The following is a 6745-nucleotide window of genomic DNA, read 5'->3' as shown; positions in this document are numbered from 1 at the left end:
CCAGCCTCTGACTGCTTCTAAGACAAAGTGTCCTGGAGTCTTGAATGAAATGACAAGGGCTATTTTTTGAGTTTCAAATTACTCAGTTCCTACTTTTTCACTCTTTTCCCTCTCTCATTTGCTGAATTGCTTTGGGAATACCAAATTTCTTGTGGAGTTTAGGTACTTGGGTGCAACTTCCATAACTTCAGAGAATGACATGGCTATGTCCATGTCATTAGGGAGCTATGGAACATTTAGAAAATGAAATTAAATTCCAGAGCCTGATCATTTGCTTTGCCTTAATGGTTCCTATTTACTTACTTAAGTCCATTTGTCCTTCTAACTAGCATACTTTTCTCTGTGTGGCAAACTCCTTGTCATTCTTTAAGACACAACTCAGATTAACTCCCATGTGAAACTTTCACTTTCTCTCTTAGCCTAAAGCTTCTCTGGACTTTGTAAAACCATGTGTTTTTATTATTATTATTATTTCATTTATCAAAATTATAAGACCTTTAACATTTTATGGTCTGTTTCCCTCTAACCAGATCTGAGGCCAGGGCTCTCTGATTCATCATGATTTTGCCCCATGGCAAATAGCACAACCCTTGCTACATTAGGGGCAGACAATATACACTAATAAAATAAACACATGAGTCGATTGGACTCTTCCCATTTCTTCCTGACACTGTAGGTGTAACTAGGACTTTTTCAAGTACTTTGAGGACCTGCCACCCCCATGCACTATCCTTGTAGCTGGCTCCGTGGGAATTTGCCTGGCCTTTGCCATGTAGGTCATCCCTTTTTGGACTGGAGAGTGATCAGACTGGGTGTTAGGAATGAGCTCCACCACTGAGTCACAGTGCCTCTGGGCACTGTGGTTCTACTCCGTGTGAAAGGTCTCTCTGCAACATTCTTGCAAGATGATTTTTCTAATTAGCCTGCCCTTATAAGGTGCCAGAGGGGATGGCTGGTCAGCAAGGGGGCCCATGGGTGGGGAAACAGTGGCCAAGAGACTTTGCCTAAGGCTTTTGGGTGGCTGAAGCCTCCCAGTTAACATCTAGTGAGAACACAATGACTCAGTGCTCTACTCCACACCCCAGGTTCCCTCGCCCGTCAGCTCTTTTCATTCTGCCTGGCCTGGACCTCAAATGCATGAAATGGTGATATGACTCTAGGACTGAGCTCCTGACTACATCCTGCAGTGAAGCCAGAAAGCACAGGCTTAAGGGACTTTGTCTTTAAATGGCTACAAGACATCATGCTTCACTGGGTACCCTTGAACCTAGGGCCTTCGTTTGGGGCTTCATTTGGGGCAGGAAAAAAGGTGTTATAAGCCCCAAGAATGTATAGAATGTTAAGACACTGATAATAACTGAATAGCAATAACATTCAGATGTATTATTCCTTCAGTTCAGTTCAGTTCACTTCAGTCGCTCAGTCGTGTCCAACTCTTTGCAATCATATGAATCACAGCACAGCAGGCCTCCCGTCCATTACCAACTATTATTCCTTAGGACTGCTTAAAAGACTTGTATACTTCTGTATGTGTTTGTGTGTGTGTGTGTGTGTGTGTGTGTTCAGTCATGTCTAACTCTTTACAACCCCGTGGACTGCAGTCCACCAGTCTCCTCTGTCCATGGGATTTTCCAGGAAAGAATATTGGAATGGGTTTCCATGCCTTACTCTGGGGATATTCTGACTCGGGGGTCAAACTTACATCTCCTGAATCTCCTTTTTGGCAGGTGAATTCTTTACCACTAAGCCACCTGGCAAGCCCATATTGCCATATACAGGCTTATGAAGTATGTAATTTAAGAAATATACCTTTTAAGATAAATTAATAAATTGTTCTGGGTTAAAAATTGGAAAATATTGAAAACACAAAACAAGTTTTTTTTTTAATAATGCCACTTGTTTGTTTTAGGTATTTTTCTTTATATATATACATGTGTATATATGTATAAAATATATAAATAAAATATGTGTGTATATATTTATAATATATTCCTCCATTCAGTTCAGTTCTGTTCAGTCGCTCAGTTGTGTCTGATTCTTTGTGGCCCCATGACTGCAGCACACCAGGCCTCCCTGTCCATCACCAACTCCCAGAGTTCACCCAAACTCATGTCCATTGAGTCAATGATGCCATCCAACCATCTCATCCTCTGTGGTCTCCTCCTCCTGCCTTCAATCTTCCCCAGCATCAGCATCTTTTCAAATGAGTCAGCTCTTCGCATCAGGTGGCCAAAGTATTGGAGTTTTCAGCTTCAACATCAGTCCTTCCAATGAACACCCAGGACTGATCTTCTTTAGGATGGACTGGTTGGATCTCCTTACAGTCAAAGGGACTCTCAAGAGTCTTCTCCAACACCACAGTTAAAAAGCACCAATTCTTCATCATTCAGGTTTCTTTACAGTCCAACTCTCACATCCATACATGACTACTGGAAAAACCATAGCCTTGACTAGCCAGAACTTTGTTGGCAAAGTAATATCTCTGCTTTTTAATATGCTGTCTAGGTTGGTCATAACTTTTCTTCCAAGGAGTAAGCGTCTTTTAATTTCATGGCTGCAATCACCACCTGCAGTGATTCTGGAGCCCCAAAAATAAAGTCTGGCACTGTTTCCCCATCTATTTCCCATGAAGTGATGGGACCAGATGCCATGATCTTAGTTTTCTGAATGTTGAGCTTTAAGTCAACTTTTCCACTCTCCTCTTTCACTTTCATCAAGAGGCTCTTTAGTTCCTCTTCACTTTCTGCCATAAGGATGGTGTCATCTGCATATCTGAGGTTATTGATGTTTCTCCCAGAAATCTTGATTACAGCTTGTGCATCATCCAGCCCAGCGTTTCTCCTGATGTACTCTGCATATAAGTTAAATAAGCACGGTGACAATATATACCTTTGACGTATTCCTTTTCCTATTTGGAACCAGTCTGTTGTTCTATGTCCAAGTCTAACTGTTGCTTCCTGACCTGCATACATATTTCTCAAAAGGCAGGTCAGGTGGTCTGGTATTCCCATCTCTTTCAGAATTTTCCACAGTTTATTGTGATCCACACAGTCAAAGGCTTTGGCATAGTTAAGAAAGCAGAAATAGATGTTTTTCTGGAACTCTCTTGCTTTTTCCATGATCCAGCAGATGTTGGCAATTTGATCTCTTGTTCTTCTGCCTTTTCTAAAACCAGCTTGGAACATCTGGGAGTTCACGGTTCATGTATTGCTGAAGCCTGGCTTGGAGAATTTTGAGTATTATTTTGCTAACGTGTGAGATGAGTGCAATTGTGTGGTAGTTTGAGCATTCTTTGGCATGCCTTTCTTTGGGATTGGGATGAAAACTGACCTTTTCCAGTCCTGTGGCCACTGCTGAGCTTTCCAAATTTGCTGGCATATTGATGTAGCACTTTCACACCATCATCTTTTTTTTATCAATATAAATATATATATATATCTTATATATATAAATATATATTTTTCTCCTTTATATGTATGTATGTGTGTGTGTACTTTTTCAACATGGTTGCTGACACTATGAAAGGGAAGATTATGATTTTCATTTAATAGATGAAGAACAAAGACTGTAAGTTATGTGAAAGGGTAATTTAGGAATGGAACTGTTAGGTAGTCTGACCATTTACTATTCAGTCTTGGCTACATCTTAAAGTTTCTCCAGATCTCTACTTTTTCCCCCAAAGAAAGTAAGGGAATTCAATTCAAAACTGTCACTACAATTTTAAAGCCCTGAACTAAAAGTTGGTCTTTAAATTCCAAGTATTACTTTGATAACAAGTTCATGTACATTTAATGGGCAAAGACATGAGCTAAATTAGCCTTTAACTTCAGATGTGCTGCCAGGTATACACTGCTATACTTAAAATGGATAACCAACAAGGTCCTACTGTGTAGCACAGGGAACTCTGCTCAACCTTATGTGGCAGCCTGGACAGGAGGGGAGTTTGAAGAAAAGTGAATACATGTATCTGTATGGCTGAGTCCTTTTGCTGTCTACCTGAAACTATCACAACATTGATAATTGGCTATACACTGATAAAAAATTTAAAATAATTAAAGAAATTATCTTATGATTTCATTGTTTACCATTATTATTTTTCATTCTGTCCATTTTTTTTTAAGTTCTGAAGTCAAAGGAAGGAAGGGGTGATATAGCTAAAAAGATAATGAGATGAGGGAATCAGGCATCATTTTGATCCAGGAAATCACCAGTGAATGAACCATAATATCAACCAACCCCACACTAGTAATTAGCTGTAGTCTAAAAGGCATTTTTCTGCATTCAAATGATCTCACGTCTTATGAGTTAAACATACGTATTCTGTGTGGCTCACATCTTCTCCTCTAAAGCCAGACATCATGACAAGTGAAATCCATCTAAAATAGACAAAGACTGAAGGAGATGGGGAGATGCCCACCCTTGGTCAAAGAATGGTACACAGCTTCAGTACATATACCTCCTGACTAGAAAAGCTGCTGGGGCAGGAAGAGAAAAGGATTCTGGGCTTTCAGTTTTGCATTGCTGATCTGTGATCTTAAGATTTCTTGTTTGTTTGTTTTACCATGTCTTTATTTTGATTAGAAGTTGCCTTCTATTTTGGAGAAAAACTTTGATTCTAGGGGCAGAATGACCAGGGCAGGATGTGGAAGAAAAGAGCCAGAGCTGGAAGCATTGACTTGGTCCTGGGCTCTGGTCTCTGGGTTCAAGGAAAGAAAGGCTCCTTCCATCTACAACTCGCTGTAACACCAGATTTGGAGTGGAAAACAAGAGACTCTCAGAGCAGAAGTTCCTTTTAAGAATAAAGACTAGGCATTAGCTGGAGCCTTCCTCTTATCATAAGGTGGATGGGCAGCAAAAGGCAGAGAACATCTAAGGTATATAATTTACAGAAATACCCAAACACTGTTGTTTAAACTAAACTCTGTTGAGTAATGGCGAGGACGATGATGAGGTTGATTATAATTACTCCTGTGGGGTGTGTTCTGTGCACCACTTGATGTGCATTATTCTCTCTACAACCTTGTTAGTTAGGCATTATTTATTCCGTTGCACAGATGAAGAAGATAATGTTCATATAGGAAGTACACAGCTCTTTCAAGATCACCCAGCTAGTTAGTAACCAGGCCAGAAAGTGGAGTTTGCAGTCAGTGAATTACTTTCACCACCTACCAGCCCTGGTGAAAGCCTTGGATTTGGTCCATTATCATGGCTGCAGCCCCTCAGCAGAGGATGCAGAGAGCCAAGGCTGGGTTCTCTGGAGCTTCTCACCTAAACTGTCAGGGCCACTCATATAAAAGGCCCTCACCAGTAGATCCAACTTCAGTAGGTGGTAGGGCGTGATGGCATTTTGTAGTCAGGACTGCAGCCTGAAGGGGAAGATCAGCACTCACAAATTTCAAATAACTTCCTAAAATAAGAAAAGAATTATATCCTAAAGAAATACAGGCAGAGAAGTGGGGCCTAAGAAGGATGGGGAGAAGGAATGATGGGGCCTGGGAGGGATACAGGAGGCCTGGAGCGATTTCCTATTATCTGTCAGGGCAGATCATACATTCACATCTTCCTTCAGCTCCCCCCAGACAAGTATCTTTTTTATTATTATTTTGAAAAGAGATTACATTTAGACAGAAGTGGCACCAATATCCTGCCAACCTGATTAAAAGCAGGATGAAGATAAAATGATTTCTCTATCCCTCATGGCCCGGGAAGCCAACACCTCCCAGGGAAATGGCCCTCACCCAGCGGCAGCCTGCTCTCTACTTTTGAAGCTGCTTCTAAACTTGTTTGCTTTGGGAGCCCCGGTAAGATCTGTGCTCGCTGCCCCCAGGCTGGCCCTGTGCGGCTGCTCCTGCAGAGACCATGGCTGGCTTCCCAGATGAACAACCACAACAGTGAATGATATCAAACCAATTAGAAGCAGGGCCCACCTTGTGCCAACCAGGCTCACCTGTGGTCTTACCCACTTCTGGAAAAAGACCCCTGGGCCTTGGATAGGGGGTGGGGGACTGTTAAATTGAAAGACTAAATGTTTAGTAGTGACTTCCTCTCAGAACCTTCTGTCTTAGAGATAAGCGAGGCAACTGAAAAAAGATCAATCTCTTACACCATCATCTGCTAAATAGGCTGTAGAGAATATGGTTTTCAGATTCTTCCACTGGATAGGAACACAGTCTTCCCTTAGCACCTTGTGAATGATCAGAGGTGGAGGTTTATCAGATCTGGCTCCAGTAATGAGGCTGTGTTTGCCCTGCCTCTCACAGAACCCGCACTAAGGATGGGCCATCTCTGTGGAAGGAGGGAGGGAGGCAGGGGAGTGGGGCCAAGCATTTCCCTTGGCTCCATGCTCTCAGTTCCCACCTTTACAGAGAATCAGAAGTCTGGATTCAATGGCAAAGCCTAATCATCTATTAGCCCCTTATCTTGTGTGACTTATTTAAATTCTGAGTTTTGGTTGTTTTACCTACTAAAATATGATTGCAAAGACTGTAAGGGTGGAGAACCAGGGATGTCAGGGACCTGGGGGTAAGGAGAGAATGACTACAAAGAAGAGCTCGAGGTTGATACAATGGTTCTGTGTCGTGATTGTCATGACAGGATGCATTTGGTCAAAACTCATACCCTGAAAAGGGCGTCTCAATTTAAAAGCAAATAAAATTTTCAAGAGTGAGTAATGTAACTTTTCAAAGGTTTGTTATAAGAATAAATATGATAAAAAGATTTGAAAAGACCTAGCACATTGAATCGG

Source organism: Bos javanicus, chromosome 1 (genome assembly GCF_032452875.1).
Source record: "Bos javanicus breed banteng chromosome 1, ARS-OSU_banteng_1.0, whole genome shotgun sequence".
Classification (NCBI taxonomy): Eukaryota; Metazoa; Chordata; class Mammalia; order Artiodactyla; family Bovidae; genus Bos; species Bos javanicus.
Note: the sequence above shows the minus strand (reverse complement) of the source record.